The sequence below is a fragment of the Phaenicophaeus curvirostris genome, chromosome 4 (genome assembly GCF_032191515.1).
Source record: "Phaenicophaeus curvirostris isolate KB17595 chromosome 4, BPBGC_Pcur_1.0, whole genome shotgun sequence".
NCBI classification, from domain to species: Eukaryota; Metazoa; Chordata; class Aves; order Cuculiformes; family Cuculidae; genus Phaenicophaeus; species Phaenicophaeus curvirostris.
Window position 1 is genome coordinate 31,498,685 of NC_091395.1, and position 21,083 is coordinate 31,519,767.

Consider the following 21,083-nt stretch of genomic DNA (forward strand, 5'->3'; position numbering starts at 1 on the left):
AGATTGCAAACCTTATTTGGTGGTCTTGAGAACTTGCATGTATCCAAGCCTGGGGACTCAGAGGGCTTACCTTTGTGTGAAAGACTGCTTTGCCTGAAAGTTACTTGTACACTGATGAAGACTGAGAGAGAAAAGGCCAGACTGAAGGATGCATATTGTTCTCGACAATAACAAGGATCCTAAGCCCCTTTCATGGATTCATGCCCTTCAGCTGAGCCTCTGTCAGTGTCTGGGCTCTCTCTGCTGCAGCAGAGAACAGTCAGTCATAGAATCATAGAATAACCAGGTTGGAAGAGACCCACCGGATCATAGAGTCCAACCGTTCCCATCAAACACTAAACCATGCCCCTTAGCACCTCATCCACCTGTGCCTTAAACACCTCCAGGGAAGGTGACTCAACCACCTCCCTGGGCAGCCTGTTCCAGTGCCCAATGACCCTTTCTGTGAAAAATTTTTTCCTAATGTCCAGCCTGAACCTCCCCTGGCGGAGCTTGAGGCCATTCCCTCTTGTCCTGTCCCCTGTCACTTGGAAGAAGAGGCCAGCACCCTCCTCTCTACAACCTCCTTTCAGGTAGTTGTAGAGAGCAATGAGGTCTCCCCTCAGCCTCCTCTTCTCCAGGCTAAACAACCCCAGCTCTCTCAGCCGCTCCTCATAAGGCCTGTTCTCCAGCCCTTTCACCAGCTTTGTTGCTCTTCTCTGGACTCACTCCAGAGTCTCAACATCCTTCTTATGGTGAGGGGCCCAGAACTGAACACAGTATTCGAGGAGCGGTCTCACCAGTGCCGAGTACAGAGGGAGGATAACCTCCCTGGACCTCCTGGCCACGCCGTTTCTGATACAAGCCAAGATGCCATTGGCCTTCTTGGCCACCTGGGCACACTGCTGGGTCATATTCAGTCGGCTGGCAACCAACACACCCATGTCCCTCTCCTCCAGGCAGCTTTCTAGACAGACTTCTCCTAGTCTGTAGCACTGCATAGGGTTGTTGTGCCCCAAGTGCAGGACCCAGCATTTGGCCTTGTTAAACCTCATGCCATTGGGCTCTGCCCAGCGGTCCAGCCTGTTCAGATCCCTTTGCAGAGCCTCCCGACCCTCCAGCAGATCGACACTTCCACCCAGCTTAGTGTCGTCCGCAAACTTGCTAAGGGTGCACTCGATGCCTTCATCCAGATCATTGATAAAGACATTGAACAGGGCTGGACCCAGCACCGAGCCCTGGGGAACCCCACTTGTCACTGGCCTCCAGCTGGATTTCACACCATTTACCACCACTCTCTGGGCCCGGCCATCCAACCAGTTTTCCACCCAGGAGAGTGTGCGCCTGTCCAGGCCAGAGGCTGACAGTTTCTCAAGCGGAACGCTGTGAGAAACTGTGTCAAAGGCTTTACTGAAGTCCAGGAAGACCACATCCACAGCCTTTCCCTCATCCAGCAGCCGAGTCACTTTGTCATAGAAGGCGATCAGGTTAGATCAGGCAGATCGACACTTCCACCCAGCTTAGTGTCGTCCACAAACTTGCTAAGGATGCACTCAATGCCTTCATCCAGTCCCCCCATGAAGTACTTTGTCTCATTCTAGGATTAGTGTCAATGAAAGATGGATCTATTACTCTCTGGACTTGCCTATGTCTGTGCATTCACTACAGCGGGAATCTGGAAATCAGCAGGAACAAGATGCCTGACTTTTAAATGGTACCTCAAGCAAGTACCAGAGGCAATGTCAAAGGAAACACAAGAGCTGAACAGATGGTGCTGGGGAAGGAGTTTAGGTCAGGCTGCTTCCATCATCAGCCTTCACATTCTTTGAAAAAGTTTTTTCCAAGTGTAATCTGGCCTTTTTATTTGGAAGTTTTAATTTAACCCTAGGAAAAGAAAAAGATAATATTTAAGGATTTACTCAATTAAATAAAAGCTTTAAGTTTCCTTCTTGCAGAAACTGTCTGCTAGCAAAAATTACCCCGCTCTGGGATTCTTGTACTTCTGAAGTTGCACATTAAATTAGATCTAGCTAATCTCATCTGCACCTAGCTGGAATCAGTTATGCACAACATCTTTGTACCAGGGCAAGGACTTCTAAACTTGGATTGGACAAGGCAGAATTTAGGAAATGTGCCTGCAGACAAGATACACACCCAGAGCAGGAATAACTCTGACAAGACCTGGAAAGCAGGCTGGTTATTCATAGGAAGCCTGCCTCTGGCTCTGGTCAGGGAGGAGGAAGTCAGGCCATCAGATGGTGTGGCAAGCAGTGTTCCAATGCTAACAGCTGGGAATGGCACATGTCCCAAGCCTGTGGAGCTTGCAAACATTTTTGGCTGTCTCTTTCATCCCTCCTCCTCGAGTCTTTGCTTATCTCCTATTACTGATCTGCCCAGCTTCCCTCCACTGCATGGGATGTTATGCAGAAGAGGAGGGTAGTGCCAGCTTTGTGCAGCAGCTGCTGGGATTCTGCAGTGACTGAAAACCAGTATAAAGGAAATGCAACCCTCTCTGAAAAGTGAAATAAAATGCTTGGTGTCCCATCAAGTTTCCCTGGATGCCACTGATTCCTGAGCAGAAGTTAAAGTTGCTGGAAGGCAGGTCAAGATGGTGCAGACACAGCTGGTGGAGAAGGAGGTGGTCTTTGGGATGACCAGTTTATAGTGTTCCAAACCAGGTGGCACCAGCAAAGCTGGAAAAAAGCAGTAATAGCCAGGGACTGTAGGGAAATCAGTAGGTTGAAAATAAGTAGGTTGAAGTAAGTAGGTGCTGCTTCTTCAGCAGCACCCGGCAGCAGGACAGTGAGTTCTGTGGTGGGGTGGACTTTTGAGGCGGTGGGAGCTTCCCTGAGCCGGGAAAATCCCAGAAAAACCCGGGCGGGGGGTCCTGACAGCCCCCGCACTCTGGTCCCGCGCGGTGCCTGACGGGAGGGGGCGGTCCCGGCGGATACCGCGGGAGATTTAAACAGTCCCCCTGGGAGCACCGTGAAGAGGAATGGGGTGAAGAGGGGCTTGGCAGTTTGAGTGGGCAGGGTGCAGAGAGGACCTAGAGACTAGACAGAAGACACCGAGGACCATGCTGGCTCACCCGGCAGAAGATTAAAGCTGCTCTGTGTGCTGCAGCAGGCAGTATGGATGCTGCCACCCAGACAGAGCCACAGTGGGTGCATGCAGCTACCCAGACCCTGGGCTGCAGGCAGTGCCCCCCTCCCACACCGGCTCGTGCCTCTGTTACTGGCTCCACTTGTGAAAGCTGCGCTTGAGTGGGGGAACTCCTTCACATGGTGGAGGAGTTAAGGGAGGAGGTAAAGAGGCTGAGGACCATCAGGGAGTGTGAGAGGGAGATAGTCCAGTGGAGTAGTGCTCTCTCACTAACTCAGCAGCCTGCTGGAGCTGGCATGTCCAAACACCATCCTCCTGCAAACTGCAAGGTTGGGGGAACAAGAGATGCAAGTTCCTGCCAGATGAAGGAAACCTGCTCCCCTCACCCAGACACCAAAACCCCAGATCCCCCTGGTGAACAAGTACCAGGTGCTGCAGGTGGAATCCAATCCTGAGGATGAGGATGATGGCTCCCACAGCCTAGAATCCTTCCCTAGGCCGCACCATCCTCAGAAAAAGATAAAAACATCCTCCATTAAGAAGAAGAGGAGGGTGATTGTTGTAGGGGGCTCCCTCCTAAAAGGAATGGAGGGACCCATTTGCAGACCGGACCCGCTCCACAGAGAGCTCTGCTGCTTACCGGGGGCATCAGTGAAGGAGGTAGCTAGAAAACTTCCTTCCCTGGTCCACGAGACAGACTACTATGCTCTGATAGTAGTCATAGAATCATAGAATCACCAGGTTGGAAGAGACCCACGGGATCATCGAGTCCAACCATTCCTGGTAACGATGATCTAGTAAATAAAAAGACCAAAACCATCAAGAATGACTTCAGGGCCATTGGGAAAATGATGGAGGACTGTGGGGCACAAATAGTATTCTGCTCCATCCCAAGGCTAAATAGAGAGGAGTGGGAAGTCAGGAAGAAGAATTCAATTAATGCCTGGCTCTGAGCCTGGTGTGAGGAGAGGGGCTTTGGCTTCTTTGATCATGGGGTGGCTCACGCACCCCCAGGCTTTCTTGCTAAGGATGGGACACGTGTGTCTCCTAAGGGGGCTAAAGCCCTTGCTTAAAACCTAGCTAAGCTCATAAATTTAGCTTTAAACTAGATGTGAAGGGGGAGGGGGTTGAGCCCAGGCTAGACAGGAGTGAGCCTGGACGCAGGGCACTGGTGATTCGGAGAGGGTGTGCTGGTGTGGACCACCAGTACCTCACCACACAGAAAGTGGGGGAGAACACACCTGAGGGTGCTAAGGGAGATACAGGCACTCTGGTGCTAGCTACTCCAGTTACCAGGCAATTGGGAAGGAACTCTGTTCCCTCTAAGAGGGCTGAAGGCTCGGCAGCTCAGCTGAAGTGCATTTACACCAATGCACGCAGCATGGGGAATAAGAAGGAAGAGCTGGAAGCAGTCGTAGGGCAAGGAGCCTATGATGTCGTTGCCATCACGGAAACGTGGTGGGATGACTCATATAACTGGAGTGCAGCTATGGTGGGGTACGAACTCTTCAGGTGGGATAGGAAGGGTAGGAGAGGAGGCGGGGTAGCCCTCTTTGTAAGGGAGGACTTGGACACCGTTGAGATGGATTGTGGCAATGAGGAGATTGAGTGCCTGTGGGTTAAAATCAGAGGAGCCCACCAGAAGGTAGATTTTGTGATGGGAGTCTGTTACAGACCACCCAGCCAAGGAGAAGCAGCTGATGAGCTCTTCTATAAACAGCTGGGGTTAATCTCTAGATCAATGCCTCTCGTTCTTGTGGGAGACTTCAATCTTCCTGATATCTGCTGGAAGTACAATAGAGCAGAAAGGAAGCAGTCTAGGAGGTTCCTGGAGTGCGTGGAAGACAACTTCCTTGCACAGCTGGTGAATGAACCAACAAGGGAGGGTGCCCTCCTGGACCTGCTGTTTGTGAACAGAGAAGGCCTTGTGGGGGATGTGGCAGTAGGTGGACGCCTAGGACAAAGTGATCATGAGATGATAGGGTTTTCTGTTCTAGGTGAAGTGAAGAGGGTGGTTAGTAGGACAGTAGCATTACATTTCCAGAGGGCAGACTTTGAACTCTTCGGAAGGCTGGTTGGCAAAGTCTCATGGGAGACAGTACTTAAGGGCAAGCGAGCCCATGAGTGCTGGGAGCTCTTCAAAAAGGAAATCCTAGCAGCTCAGGAGAAAGCCATCCCCATGTTCCAGAAAAAAAGCCGGCAGGGGAGAAAACCAGCTTGGTTGAACCGAGAGATCTTGAGTGATATCAAGAAGAAGAGAAATGTTTATGGGCTCTGGAAGAGGGGACAGGCCTCTTGGGTGGACTACAGGAGGGAAGTGAGATTGCGTAGAGAAAAAATCAGAAGGGCTAAGGCTCAACTAGAAATCAGATTGGCAAAGTCTGTGAAAGATAACAAAAAATCCTTCTATAAATATATAAATAATAAAAGGAGGACTAGGGAGACCATACAGTCTCTATTGGACGCATAAGGAACAACAGTGACAGGGGATGAGGAAAAGGCTGAGGTACTTAATGCCTTCTTTGCCTCAGTCTTTAATTGTAAAGAAAGTTGTTCCATCTGTGTACAAACCCAGGAGCTAGAGGAGCAAAATGAGGCTCCCATGATCCAAGAGGAGGTGGTCAGAACCTTGCTAGCCCGACTAGACACCCACAAGTCTATGGGGCCGGATGGGATTCGTCCAAGGGTATTGAAGGAGCTGGCGGATGTACTGGCCAAACCCCTTTCCATCATCTTCCAACAGTCCTGGAAGACTGGGGAAGTCCCACTGGACTGGAGGCTGGCTGATGTTGTGCCCATCTACAAGAAGGGTCGCAGGGAGGACCCAGGAAACTACAGGCCTGTCAGTCTGACCTCAGTGCCAGGGAAAGTCATGGAATAGGTGATCTTGAGTGCGATCATGAAGCACACGCAAGAGAACCGTGTGATCAGGCCCAGTCAACATGGGTTCACAAAAGGCAGGTCTTGCCAAACTAACCTGATCGCCTTCTATGACAAAGTGACTCGGCTGCTGGATGAGGGAAAGGCTGTGGATGTGGTCTTCCTGGACTTCAATAAAGCCTTTGACACAGTTTCTCACAGCATTCTGCTTCAGAAACTGTCAGCCTCTGGCCTGGACAGGCACACGCTCTCCTGGGTGGAAAACTGGTTGGATGGCCAGGCCCAGAGAGTGGTGGTAAATGGTGTGAAATCCAGCTGGAGGCCAGTGACAAGTGGGGTTCCCCAGGGCTCAGTGCTGGGTCCAGCCCTGTTCAATGTCTTTATCAATGACCTGGATGAAGGCATTGAGTGCATCCTTAGCAAGTTTGTGGACGACACTAAGCTGGGTGGAAGTGTTGATCTGCGGGAGGGTAGGGAGGCTCTGCAAAGGGATCTGAACAGGCTGGACCGCTGGGCAGAGTCCAATGGCATGAGGTTTAACAAGGCCAAATGCTGGGTCCTGCACTTGGGGCACAACAACCCTATGAAGTGCTACAGACTAGGGGAAGTCTGTCTAGAAAGCTGCCTGGAGGAGAGGGACCTGGGGGTGTTGGTTGACAGCCGACTGAACATGAGCCAGCAGTGTGCCCAGGTGGCCAAGAAGGCCAATGGCATCTTGGCTTATATCAGAAACGGTGTGACCAGCAGGTCCAGGGGGGTTATTCTCCCTCTGTACTCAGCACTGGTGAGACCGCTCCTCGAATACTGTGTTCAGTTCTGGGCCCCTCACCACAAGAAGGATGTTGAGGCTCTGGAGCGAGTCCAGAGAAGAGCAACAAAGCTGTTGAGGGGGCTGGAGAACAAGTTTTACAAGCTGAGAGAGCTGGGGTTGTTTAGCCTGGGGAAGAGGAGGCTGAGGGGAGACCTCATTGCTCTCTACAACTACCTGAAAGGAGGTTGTAGAGAGGAGGGTGCTGGCCTCTTCTTCCAAGTGACAGGGGACAGGACAAGAGGGAATGGCCTCAAGCTCCGCCAGGGGAGGTTCAGGCTGGACATTAGGAAAAAATTTTTCACAGAAAGGGTCATTGGGCACTGGAACAGGCTGCCCAGGGAGGTGGTTGATTCACCTTCCCTGGAGGTGTTTAAGGCACAGGTGGATGAGGTGCTAAGGGGCATGGTTTAGTGTTTGATAGGAATGGTTGGACTCAATGATCCGGTGGGTCTCTTCCAACCTGGTTATTCTATGATTCTATGATTCTATGAAATAAGTATGATGGTTCTGAAAATCATCACAAATAGGCCGATTTAATTTGCTGACTTATCTGCTCCTGACAAAGGACAGACAAATCCAGAGGATGTGCAAGAGCAGCTAAACATCCCCTGGTGACTGCTGTGTTTCAGATGACTGGGGTTTTTTGAGAGAGGAAATGAATGCAATATTGCTTTTTCATGTCTTGTGCAAGAGGACTGCAATGTGGGAATCAGCGTGACTCATATATATGTAGGCACACACATACACATATAGTTGCACAGACACACTCCTGCACAAAGAAGTACATGGAAAGATGCAAGAGTTGTGCTACACCTTATGCTCAAATAAGCTCAAAGAGCAGAACAGCACCTACTATTTAGTTTTTCAGTTTCAGATAAAAGAGGAACCCAGTCACACAGATTTTCAGCTGTCTTAGGTTTTGATCTCTTTTTCACCTCCAGAACTGCAATGGTAACTCAGGTGATTTTTATGAAAGCCATGTGCCGTGTGGTCTCTGCTGGTAGTCCAATTTTGTGCAGTACCATGCCATCAAAACTCACAGTGCAATGCTGAAAAAACACAGGCAGCATCAAACTGCACTAATTATTTCCATTCATGTAAGGATCAGTTCAGAACACAAAGTCTACTGTGATGTTCAGGCTCCCAGTGTGGCGACAGCCTGGAAAAGACCAAACACTGTGTTTTCTGAAGCTGTAACAAGGATAACCTTTGTAGTCCTTGTTTCCACAGCTACTAGAATTGTGGTTGTTGGTGGGGTTTGTTCAGGTAAGGGATTTGCTTGGGTCCTCCAAAAGGTAGGCAGAGTTATCTCAATCAAATCAAATAATCAAGTACTGTTGTATTAACAGCTTAACACAAGTTGTTTGTGGCCTCCCTGACAGCCATGACCTAATCCTGCCTGTGCAATGGCACAACAGGGGCTTTGCACCATTCTCATGCAAAGAACCATGTGCTGCACGTGCAGGACAGAGCTACCCTGGTACCCAAACTGCCTTCAAGCTTTTTAAAGCCTCCACTTAAACATAAGCTAAGGCAGCTATAAATAGCAATCAGTGGCCCCTGGTTCACCCAGGGGCTTTGATCACAGAGCTGGCTCTGTGTGTCACTGCTTGGCTGCTCTCAGCCTCAGCTCTCGCATCAGCTGGGGCCAAGTTCATCAGTACTCCTGGCTCATTGCTGCCTTGTAGTCTGGGTAATGGAGGGGTGGGCATATGTTTCATAAAGACACCTATAAATATGAAAATGCATATTATGTGGCAACAAAGATGCTTGTACACAACTACAATATAGAATTTGTAATAGAAAATATGGGGCATAAATTGCAAATTAGGACTTAAACTAACTGAAGAAATTTTTGGAGTTAAATAATATATTTAAAATAAATCCCTAAGTAAAGGGTAGGAGGCAGCTGCCTCAGGGCAAGGAAGACACTTGACACCAGCACTGCAAAGCAGGCAATGTTCCCATTCAGTACAGATGCTGCAGTGGACAGTCTGTCATGGACCTGACTACTACCTATTACAGTGCTGTTGATCCCCAGCATTTCTTATCTGCACGAGCATGCATCCTATCTATTGAGTGGACTTCCTTTGGTTTTCAGCCCAATAGCCCATATGGGTGTGTTGTCACCTTATGATCACACAGCACAGTTGTGATATCTCAAAGGCATTGCAATGCACTCCAGCTTTAATTGCCTTATCCGGGTCATTCCTAAGTTTGAGGATCTTAAATCATGCCAGGCACTGCTGAGGCAGTATGTGGAGCACCATACCTAGTTTGGGCCACCTGTTATAAGAGAAATGGTGACAAGCTGCAGCCCAGCAACAGCCACCAGGTTGGCTAGGGTTTGGAGCACATGACATACAAGGAGAGATGGAGGGAGATGGGCTTCTTCAGCCCAGAGGGGTGACAGCTGACAGGGCTGAAGAGGCATCTTCCACTGTCTAAGAGGTAGGCAGAGAATGCAGAGCCAAACCTTCTCAGAGGTGGCTGGTGAAAGGATGAGAACCAACAGGCACTTCTGCAACACAGGGACCTCTGATCGGTCCTCACCTGACTGTGAGGGTGGTCTTCACACAAGGAGTGAGGAGGGGACAGATGCCTCTAGAGCTCCCTTCCTCTCAAAGATGTCCATTGTTATATTATATTATATTTCCCCACCTGAAACTGTTGCCCCTTGAAAGCATCCATGGCTACTGATCCCACTGATGAAGTCAGTGGGAGTTCACAGACCCTTCTCAGGGCACCAAGGCTCTTACAGGAACAGCTGAAAAGCCACAGTGCTTAAAATTAAGAGTATGTGATATAATGAGCAAATACAGAATGATGAGAGGCAGATAACACATAGAGAAGTTGTATGTCAGTGTGATATGAAATCCAGCAGCATGTGGCTAAGAGAGGAGAAAGAAAGAAATAAAACAAAGATGATGCTCAAAATAGTTTAATAAAGGCCTCAAAGTTTTTGCAGATAGGAAGTAGTAGATGAACATGAGCACACTACACTGTCTCAGAGCAAAGCCTTTCCTTTAATTAATTTATTACTAATATAAAATTGTCCTAATCTGTAGGAAGCAATCAAATATGCGAAAGACAAGTTAACCTAATCTAAGGTAAACATGTGCATCTCTTACTAACACAGAGATATTTTATTTTGCATAAAGCAAATAAGCCTGGCTGTGGGCTGTGGGCAAGTGATCTGGCTCACAGACCTTTGCTCACAGTGTGTGACTCTTGCACCTCTGAAGGTTCCTGCTTGCCTTAGCCCCAGCTGCTCATGCTCAGCTGCTTTCTGCACTGTTGTCTCAGGTAAGTTTGGCTGGTTTGTTTCACCACTCACTCTGGTCTAAGACTTACTATGTGAATGAAGATTGCATCAGAGGTCCTGTCATCCCATCAGCTACTAACATCAGACCACTCTTATTTTTTCCATTTGTAAAGGAGGTGTAAGTAAAATGTGCAACTCCCTGTCTCATGACCTTGTGGATGCCAAAAACTGATGTGAGTTCAAAAAGGAACCAGACAAGTTCAGAGAAGAAAAAATGTCACCCTTTCATACAAAGCTGCTGCTGCCTTTTCAGGAAATCCTTGATTTGCAGATCAGGGTGGCTCAGAAAGTAATCCAGAGAGGAATATCTACAGGCTCATCCAGCTTTTCTTTTCCTCAGGCATCTGCCATAGCTCCCTACCAGACATGGTGCATGGGGAGATGGCCCACATTTGGACTTAAGAACTCACAAAAAAGTCTTGCTCAGTGTCACAGATATATTGGAATTTCTCCCTAGAAATCTTCACAGAAGGCAAAATCCTATGGGCAAAGCGACAGATGCAAAGAGCAAGGCTGCTGAACTCCTTGTCCCAGCCTAAGGGCTCCTGAGCAGAAATGGTCCGGGGGCTTACAACTATCTTGAAATCACCTACAGGGACAGGTAGTGGTGGCTATTCTGAGATGATGTTCCCCAACGCACATGCATCAGCTGGAGAACCCAGGCAGCACTGGTAACTCTAACCAGCCTGTACTGGGAAAGTTGGGACAGGCACAAGGGCACTGGTGAGTTTCCCTGGTGTAAAACTCAAAGGTGCCTGCCCTGTGGCAGGTGAAGTGAGTGTCTACTTGATAATAAATAAGGCCGTGAGAAGCAGCCTGAGAGTCTATGATTTCTGTGATCCTCTGAGCAAAAACCACCAGTTTATAATCCAAAAGCTGCCCTTTATGTCAATGCTGGCAGCCCAACATCTGTGTGGCTGCCTCAGCACATGGGAAGGGAAGGGCCGAGGTGTGGTCTAGTGGCATTTGAGCTCAAGGGCTCATGTGTATAGAAAAAGGCTTATAAGAGCCAGGAATTCAAGTGGTCCTGAAATAGTGATAAGGGCAGCTGGCAACTACCTCATATGGGCATATGGGCTGGGGCAGTGGGGCTTGGTATGCGAGGAGGTGACACCTGCCCCACACACTCAGTATCACATTTCACTCCCAAGGAGACCTGCATTGGTGAGTGACATATTCAAACGCACTGTGGAGATAGTCCTTTGCCTGTCCTACACGGAGCTGGAAGAGGAGAGGAGACATTCTTCCAGGCAGTCCTCAGAGCTTGAGCTGGCCTTCATGTGGAACCTCTGGGTGATGAGGAGTGGCCCTGCCTGCTGAGCTGGGCTGCTTCATCTGGTCCAGCTGCTTGCTGGTTATGTTTCTTACTGCTTCCTAGGGCACTAGGAAGCACTACAGATTGTGTGGCACTTTCCCCATGCTTCAAATGCAAAAGCATTGCTGTCAGAATGTCACCGAAGAGGTCACCAAACTGTGTGGTCACACAACTCCAGTTTTTTTGAGACTATTTTTTAACCTGTGAGTAAACCACTTCCTAACCTTGCTCTCCCTTTCATCTTGAAAAAAGGATATCTAAGCTCCCTCCAAAATGTTGCAGTTCTTTAATGCCTTTCAGCCTCTGCCTGGACTCAGTTTGAAGGAAAAAGCAAGCTAGTGCTCACCTTGCTGCTGCTGAGCCAGCTGAGGTATGTTCTCCATGGATATTGCAGCAAAGTCCCCTTTGTTGGAGGCAGGGACTCTTCAGGGTGCACAGGGCTAACGTCTTATTTGCTCAATCTTAACTCCAGGCTTCAAACACACATGATGAGCAAAAGCCTTCCAGAAGACACCTCCAGCAAGCAGCACTGTGGCCTCCCTACCATCCTTCTGGGCACTGTGAGGTTTCCCTCTCCCTGGCTATCCAGACTCCCTAGAAGGCAGCTGCTGACCCACCTCAGACAGAGGCAGCTGTGTCTTATGCGAGTGTCTCTGTGTAGCCCTGTCCTCAGGGTCCCTGTTGGCACAGAGTTTAGTCTAACCCAGACTTCTCCTCTAGGCAGGCCCAGGGTATGGCAGTGGAAACCTGTACTTCCCTTCTTGGAAATGTGAGGGGAACACGGAAGTCTCAGCACTGCAGAGGTGGTTCAAAGGCTGGCAAAGAGTCCACTGAGTTACGGTGCCTGGTTTATATCCAGTGGAAATGAAATGTAAACATGCTGAAAATCCTCTGGCAGCAATCCTCTCCCCGAACTCACACAGAGTTAATGGGAAACTAGACACAGATAGTTGCCCAGCCTTCTCCTTTTTGCTCCTGCCTGTTATGTTTCTGTTCTGTATCTCTCTATCTTGTAGTGGTCTCCAAGAGCAAAGTGAAACAAGGGCTGAACATAGCAGTAGAAAGCTTTGCTATCTCCACAGAAGTGCAGGAAACTGAGCATGGCCAGGGATCAGGCTCCAAAAGCCAGAAAAGGAGCATCAAAGAATTTCAGATTAGATCCCTTTAGTGCTGCCCAACACTGAGCTGATGGGAATAGTCCCTTTGCTTTGCCTGATGGCATGACTGTGAAATAGGGAATCTGAGGAAGGGTTCTGAAGATCCCCTGTGGAAGGTGGCCCATAGTAGAGGGCACAGTAGGGCCTTTCCCTGCCTGGCTCAGTGCATCCCCTGCCCTCCTTGCATGGGGAGCAGGAGGGCACCTGTGGGGTCTGTGCTGGCTGCTGATGCTGGCTGCCAATCACACAGAGGTGGTGTGATGCAAGCACTGCCAGCTTCCAGGCTAAAGTCCTGAATTTATTCCGAGAAGAGCTGCAGTGCAGGATGGTGAGCTCTGCACAACTTGCCTGCACAGCCCTGGAGCACAAAGTCAACACTGCCAGGCCTTGAGCTGCAGCCAGAGAGAGAAGCCGCCAGGCTCCTCATGTACCTTCCAGGTGGCTAAGGGGGATCAGACTCCTCTCTGTAAAGAAGCCTTGCCCAGCATCCTGTTAGGATGCAGATGGGCTTTGGCAGGCACTTGATCGATTCTCAGGTACCTTCCTGAAAAAGCGCTTGTGCTCTGCCAGTCTGGCATGGCTCAGCAGTAACTGCGTAGCATCAGCCACCCCCGAGGGGCTAAACCCCAGGTATCTGCACTTAGACTGAGCATGTTACTTATCCTCTTCCTCTGGAGGTAAGCAGGGCATTTGAGGAAACATCTGATGGCTGTTTTAATGGTAGACCCGCAAGGCTGAGAGCTGCCAAAGTCTTACTCCTGCTGTTTTACCTTTTGCTGCCAGACTGGGGCATGTTTGGCTGCATCAGCACAGCTCTGCTCCTGGGAAGCAAGAGCACAATAATCATGGTCCTAAGGCTCACACATCTTCCTTTCCTGGAAAAAAAGGAGCCAGATCACACATTTTTGCTAGATGCTGCAACCTGTGGCTGCCCAGTGCTCCAGTTTGCAGTCAAAATGCTGCAACAGCCAGCTCCAGCACATTCTGAAGGGAATAGCAATATCCACTCACTGCAGGAAAGGTGTGCACTGAAGGTCACAAGCCCACCATTCTTTGTGAAGTTCTTCCTTCGTGGGAGCAAGAGCATATCTTGAGTGTGTTCATGGTAGGAGAAAAGCAAACAGTCTCGTGGAGAGCAAAGCCAGTACCCCACATTGCCTACGGCTCTGTCTTTGGCTGATAGCACTGCAGGGATGAAGAGAGGTCCTGCCAGGAGACATCTCTGCCTCTGTTGGGCTTGATTTTCCTGGAGCATTGGAATGTATTTGAGAGCTTGCATTTGGGTCTAATGTTGGTTGATCTGTTGGTTTAAAAAGTTCTGAGAAAGGGTCACACAGACTGAATAGCCAGTCTCAAACAATCTCTGCTTGTAGTTAACAGAGTTAAACCAGAGTGATCTGGGAGGAATGAAAGAGCATGCAACACTAGAAGAAGAAAAGGAGTGCAACATTTAAGTCCTAGGACTTAGTGGCACAGTCCCTCCAATGGGTGAAAAAACATGCAGCTCCAACACTCCCACATTGCTCTTATGAGAAAATGCAGAGACTGCCTGCCTCCTGAGAGATGGCCGTACTCCAGAGGGTGGACATCAGCACTTCTCTGTGCATTTGAGCACCTCCTGGAAGACTGCCAGTCTCTGAGAAAGGCTTGCACACCTTAAAAATCAGGACCTTTGTAGCTTCTGGGAATCCCACTTGAAAAGACAGGCCAAATTACAGGAGATTTAAAAATCTTCCCTCAGGTTTTCCAGGGAGAGCCGGTAGAGCATTTTACCAACAGCCACCGGAGACAAGATAGTTACAGTGAGCAGTGGCAAGCACAGAGGCAAATCTTTTGCATTTATTCATTTGAAGTTGATTAAAATCCTGGCACTAAAATGAAAGAAAGACTACATCTTGGAAATGGAAACCGTGCCTTGAGACGGGAGACTAGCCTCCAAAGCAGACTTGGTAAGCCCATTTGAATACTACTTATATGAAAATTGAGGCTACAGAGGCCATGGCTACAGGGCTCTATCCTTGACTTGTTTCCTAGTCTCATCCCCAGCAAGTTTGCCATGGCAGCATTGTCCCACATGCTGAACTCCAGAGATGATGTGCTAACTGCAGGGCCTGCTGGAGATTTAGGATTGTTTCAGATAATGCAGGTTGCTTGATTTGTTGGACTAGCCACTCACTGCCAACACACTTGCCATGTATGGCGAACGCTCCATTTTTGGCTTCGAGTGCACTTTCCATGTCATCAACGCAAAAAAATTAAGGTGAGGAGATTCTCCAAATCCCTTGCCTTCCCAAAAGACTAAACTAATCCCTCAGTTAACATTACAGGAAAGAAACCATTTAATGTACCAGCCACAAGGATAATAGTGATTTATCTTGGTTGCTGTGAGCACTAGAAACTTGATACAGCAAGCTCCTCTGTGAGAAGGTGATTGTTTCTATTTTTATGGGGACTGGTATTTGTGGGATTAAGCAAGATGGTCTGGATACAGTCCCAGCTCCCTGAGTGACTGCTTTGGGCAGTACAGCAACAGCAGTATTTTACACGGCCCTAAAAGCTGAGTCAGTGCAAAACAGCATGCAGCGCGGTTTGAACTGACAGAGAGCAGAGCTGCCATGAGTCATGAAATAAAGCCAAAATGTTTATCCTGCATGCAACTTTTGCCATCAGTATGATTTAGGCAGTGTTATTCTAGGGTTCAATACCAACCTTGCCTACATTTCTTGCTCCCACCAAATTTTCCTGGAGTGCTCCTCCACTTTGCTTGAGCATTGAGATCTCTCTGCCTGTTTTAGATTCAATGCAACAGGAGCTCAACAGGAAAGACTAAACACAGTACATACCAAAGCCCATTGCATAACGTAGCAAAGAGCGGTAGTTGCCTGGTCTGATGCCCTTCTTGCTCCAATTGCCCACCTTCCTGGTAAGTGTTAGGTAAGCAGAACTGCTGGTAGTGACTGACTGGCAGCAAAGGCTGCATGGTGATGCAAGACTGCAAAAGGCTGACCCCATCCTACTGCTTTTCATCTCTTAATCCTATGGTCCAGAGACATAGCAGGAGAAGGGAAGGTGGCAAAAGTCTCCAAATAAAGTAAATGCTTGGGAAGTAACCAGACTTGTACCAAGTCCAGCTAGTATGACCACAACTGTTGGGCATTCTAGGCTTGCAGACAACCTGATGTTAACGTGACATTCTCCTGGAACCCCACACCAAAAGGTGTCTTTTGTGCTCTTGCAGTAGAAGCAGACAGCAAGACACATTTCCCATGCAGCTAACACAGTTTCCAGCACTGCTAGTCAAGAAGGAAGACATGAATGGGCTGCAATAAACAAAACCACACATGCATCTATTTTAAAGCAGTCTATGTCTCTAGCACTTGCCACTCTCTCACCTGGAGAGCATTGTGCCACCTGCTCCAGCAAGTGCAAGTGGTGATACTGAAGAACAGCACCCTGCAAGGTAATGGGGAAGCTTTCAACACTAACCTGGTCTTGTCATCTGTTTATGTGTGAGCCATATTGAGGTAACTTGGCTAGTACAGCATGCCCTTGGCTGCCTCTGAGTTGCTGTTGGAGAAGAATTAGCCATGAAATACAAGGCGACTCATTGCATGGTACAGGAAGAAGTGCAAGGAGTGACCGCTGAGGACACCTGCGCATGAAATCCTATATCTGGATTTGCACTGGCTTTGTGCTAAAATTCGAGCCCATGGTGCAAGGTGAGAAGCCCCCCACTTCTGCCTGAAGAGTGAAGGTTGGCCACACCACGTTGCAACAGAGCACACCCTCAACAGGAAGATCTACAGGTATGTGCAAGCATCAGGATGCCTTGTTTCACAGGCACCTGGCTGGTAGCTGCAGCCCACAGGACACGGAAGAATGGATTAACCCCTACCATGTGTGAGACAAACTGTAGGAATGGCTAGGAAAGGAAAAAAATACCAACACCGTTAGCAGCAATCTATCCACAGCAACCAGGGTGTCTCTGTATCCCAGATGCTCCACACAACTGCAGTTTCCCCACTGTAAAAGAAGAGCAAACGGGATTTTTAAAGACCTGAGAGGGTTTCTATACCAGGACCAGGCTAGGGTTGTTTATCCTTGAGAGGGCAGGTGAGGTACAGCTGTGAACAGGCAAAGAGGAAATGTTTTTTCAGCAGGTGAAGCTCTTGGGTGTTCTGCTAAAAGGAAGAAAGTGGACCTAGTTTCTTCCCACAGTGTAGAGCTGAAAGAAGAAAGTCCCTGTGGTGGGATATTGAGATTTGCAAGTGCTTAATGAAAAAGGATACCTTGAAGAAATAAGCCATCAAGGACTACTAGATGGCGGCACCTAGTCTGGCTCAAGAAATGCTGATCACTGGAACCTGGATGAAGTTTTGGGAAGAAGGGCACATTTTCCCAGTCCCCTCTCTGTCTTCCTTAAGCGTAACTTCTTTTGCTTTGTGGCTTTCTTCCCCCACCTGCTTAATTTTTGTTGAAAGCTCTTGGGGAATGAGAATGGAAGGTGATGTGTGGAGCACAGGCTGTTCCAGGGTTGCTCTCTGGCAATAAATAAGTTCTGCTGTGATAATCTCAGAGGCGGGTAAATCAGTCTGTTTTACAACCTCCTTTGTCCCCCTGCAGCTATTGGTACTGCTTGGAGTCATTAAAAAAAGTGACCCTGAAAGCATTGGCAGAGGATGAGGTTTGCTGTTGCTTCCTGCATTGATGCCTTCACTGTCTGCTTCACATCACAGTGGGCTGCACTGTCACCCCACATGTGGAGCAATGAAAGCGAGTGAGGTTTTAATGCAAACACTGAGAGCAGACAAGCAGGGCAGGTATCGGTGACTCCAGGGCAATATCATGAGTCAAGGAGGATACCTTGGTCCAGGACACCAGCTGTGTTGCTGGTGATGAGGAACGAGTGTATCTGGATCCCAGTCTGCACGATTTATGGAAGCAACACGCATGGGTGAGAAGCCTTGGTGTGTACGAGCTGGTCCCCACTCTGGCTGAACCCAGCAACTGTGGCCAAGTGCAGATACAGCTTTCAGTACAGAGAGAAGGAGGAAAAAATCTACAGACTATTGGAAATCAGAAAGCTAAATTCTTCTAAAAAAAAAAAAAAAGAAATCCTGTCAAAACTAGGTGGGGAGGAGCTATTCTGGGCTCATGTTAAAGCTAGGCTAACTTTCCAAGCAATGATGAATCAGATGTTTTCTTGTTAAGTTATGTGCATCTAGAGAAGAGATGATTAAGACATTTCTTTTTCTTGGTAAGCCTTATTAAGCAGCTAAAACCAGCGATGGGACGCAAATGGCTATCTGTGAGGCTGGAGCAACGTTGGGTTCACTGCTCCTGGGAGAGTAGGACCTTTTCTTAGGATTTAGGGTCTTAATGTTAGATAATGAGCTCAGCCAAGGGGGACAGTGAGAATGAGTCTTTGTTAGGGGTGTTTGTTCTGTGTGTTTAATACAGAATCAGGGACGGGATAAGGGTAAGGAGGAAATTGGAGCTATTAAGTAGAGGATGGGAAAACAGAATAGGAAGGAAGACCTAATTAATTTTAGTTAATTTCATTTTATTTTTCCAAGAGTTTTACTTCTCTTTGGGAGGAGAGCAAGGCGTGGCCAGCTGGTTATTCTGGGGTAAGGAGCCTCCGGGTTGCCGAAGTCCAAATCAGACCTACCAGTTCCTGAACACAGAGTAGAAACTGTGAGGTGGCAGCTTGCCTAAAAGCAGGGCTGCTGTGAAGAGTGGAGGTGCTGTGCCAGAAAGCATGGTGGGGCACAGACGTGAGGCCAGAGGAAACAGTGAAGGGTCAGCTACTGCCCGTGAGAGCTGACAGGACATCCATAATGATGAATTTAATATGCAGTTATTACAAGCGCCAGAAAATGTTGCCCTTTATCCAGGCTCTGCATTTCTTCATCTTAGCAGGCTTACCCATCTAATCAAGGGATGCTCAGCTGCTCATGGATGGGTTGCTCATCTTCCCCTGCTCTTGGCCATAACCCGCAGCAAGCGGGGAGAACAGCACTTCACATTACTTTAAATATGATATCTAGGATAAACTGACCTCGTTGACCTACCTGGTAGGAGACACTTAAGTGAGGCAGGTTATCAAAGCACTGCAAACAGTCCTTCAACATCCATATAGGTGTGTGTGGATCCGTACATGTATCTGTCTATATATATATGTGTGTGTGTGTGTGCATGTGTACAGAAATGAGTCACCTAAGTGGGAGGCCCCTAGTGTCCTACTAGCATAGCTATCCTCCAGAGAGACCTGCTTGCCTGCGACCTTGGGGAGATGCTCAAGCCCTATTGATGTGGGCTGACAGTGATTTTCCTTCCTGTTCCCAAAGTGGAAGCATTAGAGCCTCAGAGCCATGACAGAGCTACTGGGGCTAGGATGCTTCCCCCCATCACCCTGTCCTGAGCTAAACCTGGGCTCGGCTTTCTTGCAGAATCTGCACCATGCTGTCTCACCTCCTTAGCAAGGGCCCAGGGAAGCTCTGAGCAGGGTTTGGAGACAGGCTGGAAGGTGGGATGAGTGGCAAAGGTAACTGTAAGGTTGGGAATGGGCTGTAGCATTTGCAAGTGGAGGTCCCAATGTGCTTCTCCATTCTCCCCAGGTCTCACAGATAACTCAGAGCCTGGAAAGAGCAGGACGACAAAGCAGGACCTTCTTGCAGCCTTCTGCTGCTCCCCAGTGGCTGCGTGGAGAGGCATCACAGGCAGATTGCGATGGGTGATGGCGGTGAGAGGAGATGAGATGGTGAGGGGGCTGTGACATCTGTAACTGGAGGTCCTGATTTCCTTCTTCTTCTTCCCAAGACCTCACAGATAACTCTCACCAGACTTGTAGAAGAGCAAGGCGAAAAGGATGGGGTGGAGATGTTACAGGCCCCAGTTTTTAGAAAACAAGCACGCTTTTTTGGACCCTTTTGGGCCCCAAAGAGTACCTTCCGTGTTTGTTTTCCAGAATCTGTGAAAGAGGTTGAAACCAGCTCAGTTTTCTTATCCTGATAATTCACTTTCTCCCTAAAACAATTGTCCTCTCCTGTTCTGTTCTGAAACAAATAGCAAGAGGGCAAATGCATGAAGTTTCTAGCAACTTCTAAGGTGATGAGAGCAATGTAGCTTTTGTTATTACTGCTGAGAGCAAGAAATTGTTTCCTTAGTGCATTCTGAAAATTAGTCCTCCAGATGGCTTGAATACCATTCCTTTCCAAATTAATTGTATTAATTAATGGAAAGAATACTATAGTAAAGGATGCAGTTACCTTAAGTTTCTTGCCAGACAGCATCATATCAGGTGCTAATATTTCCTACTTCTCAGCAGTCCCTTAGGTTTGTAAACATTTTTTTTCATGGCTTTGTCCTCTGGGAGGTTGGAGAACACCGCCCACACATCTCGGTGTTGACGTTCCTCCTGCCTATGCTGAAGCTCTTAGTGGCTGGAGGTACCACTTGTGAGACCACTTTGTTACTGATTAAAATACCAACTAAGGCAGGTGCTGCTTCCTTTGGGGCTGGTGCTGGGCACAAGGATATAGGCTGGAGAGATATTTACACAAAAGAATGACAATTCTACTAAGAGTGAGGTATAAAAATAGCTAATGAAGGACAGTGTCTCAACTAAGATGGTCTGCCAGAGGGATGGGAAATGTCACCTACTTTGCAAGGCTGTCCCAGGCTACAGTTACTCAGATTACCTGGTATGTCAGGGAGTTTCCCAGCACTCAGGAACTACTCTGCAAGTCTCACAGGACCATTGCGGTCAGTGTGGCTGATGCTTTGGGTTGCTGTGGGTCAGACCTTGAATTAGGAGTTGTTCTTCGACACAAAGAAGTCCAACTGTTTGTTCAGGACTGGAAAAGGGACTTTTGTTATCTAGAAAAAGCTTCAATATTTGAAATGGAAATAAAAAATACCTTTGTTAAAATCGTAGAATTATAGAATGGTTTGGGTTGGAAGGGACCTTGAAGATCATCCGGTTCCAACCCCCCTGCCATGGGCAGGGACACCTCCCACCAGCCCAGGCTGCCCAAGGCCCCATCCAACCTGGCCTTGAACACCTCCAGGCATGGGGAATCCCACAGCTTCCCTGGGCAACCTGTGCCAGTGCCTCACCTCTCTCACAGTGAAGAAAAAATAGTTTAGAATGCTCTGAAATTTTGATTTTAGTAACTTAAGAGTTGAGTAAGATGTTTTCCTAGGAAGAAATGGTTGTTTCATGAGATCTAATTTTCCTGCTGGAATAAGCCTTAGACAACAGATTTCAGACAGTTTAATTTTGAGCACGGACACACAGCAGAGTCCAGTAGAGTCATACTTTCTTTATGGGAACAAGATTGTGGTATTATAACTGTTGTGAGACAGGATGTCCAACTTTTTTTTTTATTTTATTTTACAATAATTACATCCCTCATTTTTAGCAAAAGAGTGCTTAAAAGTTACTGGAGAGGAACAGGAATATTTCAAAACTATTTAAAAATATTTAAAACACTAATAATGAGAAGAGAA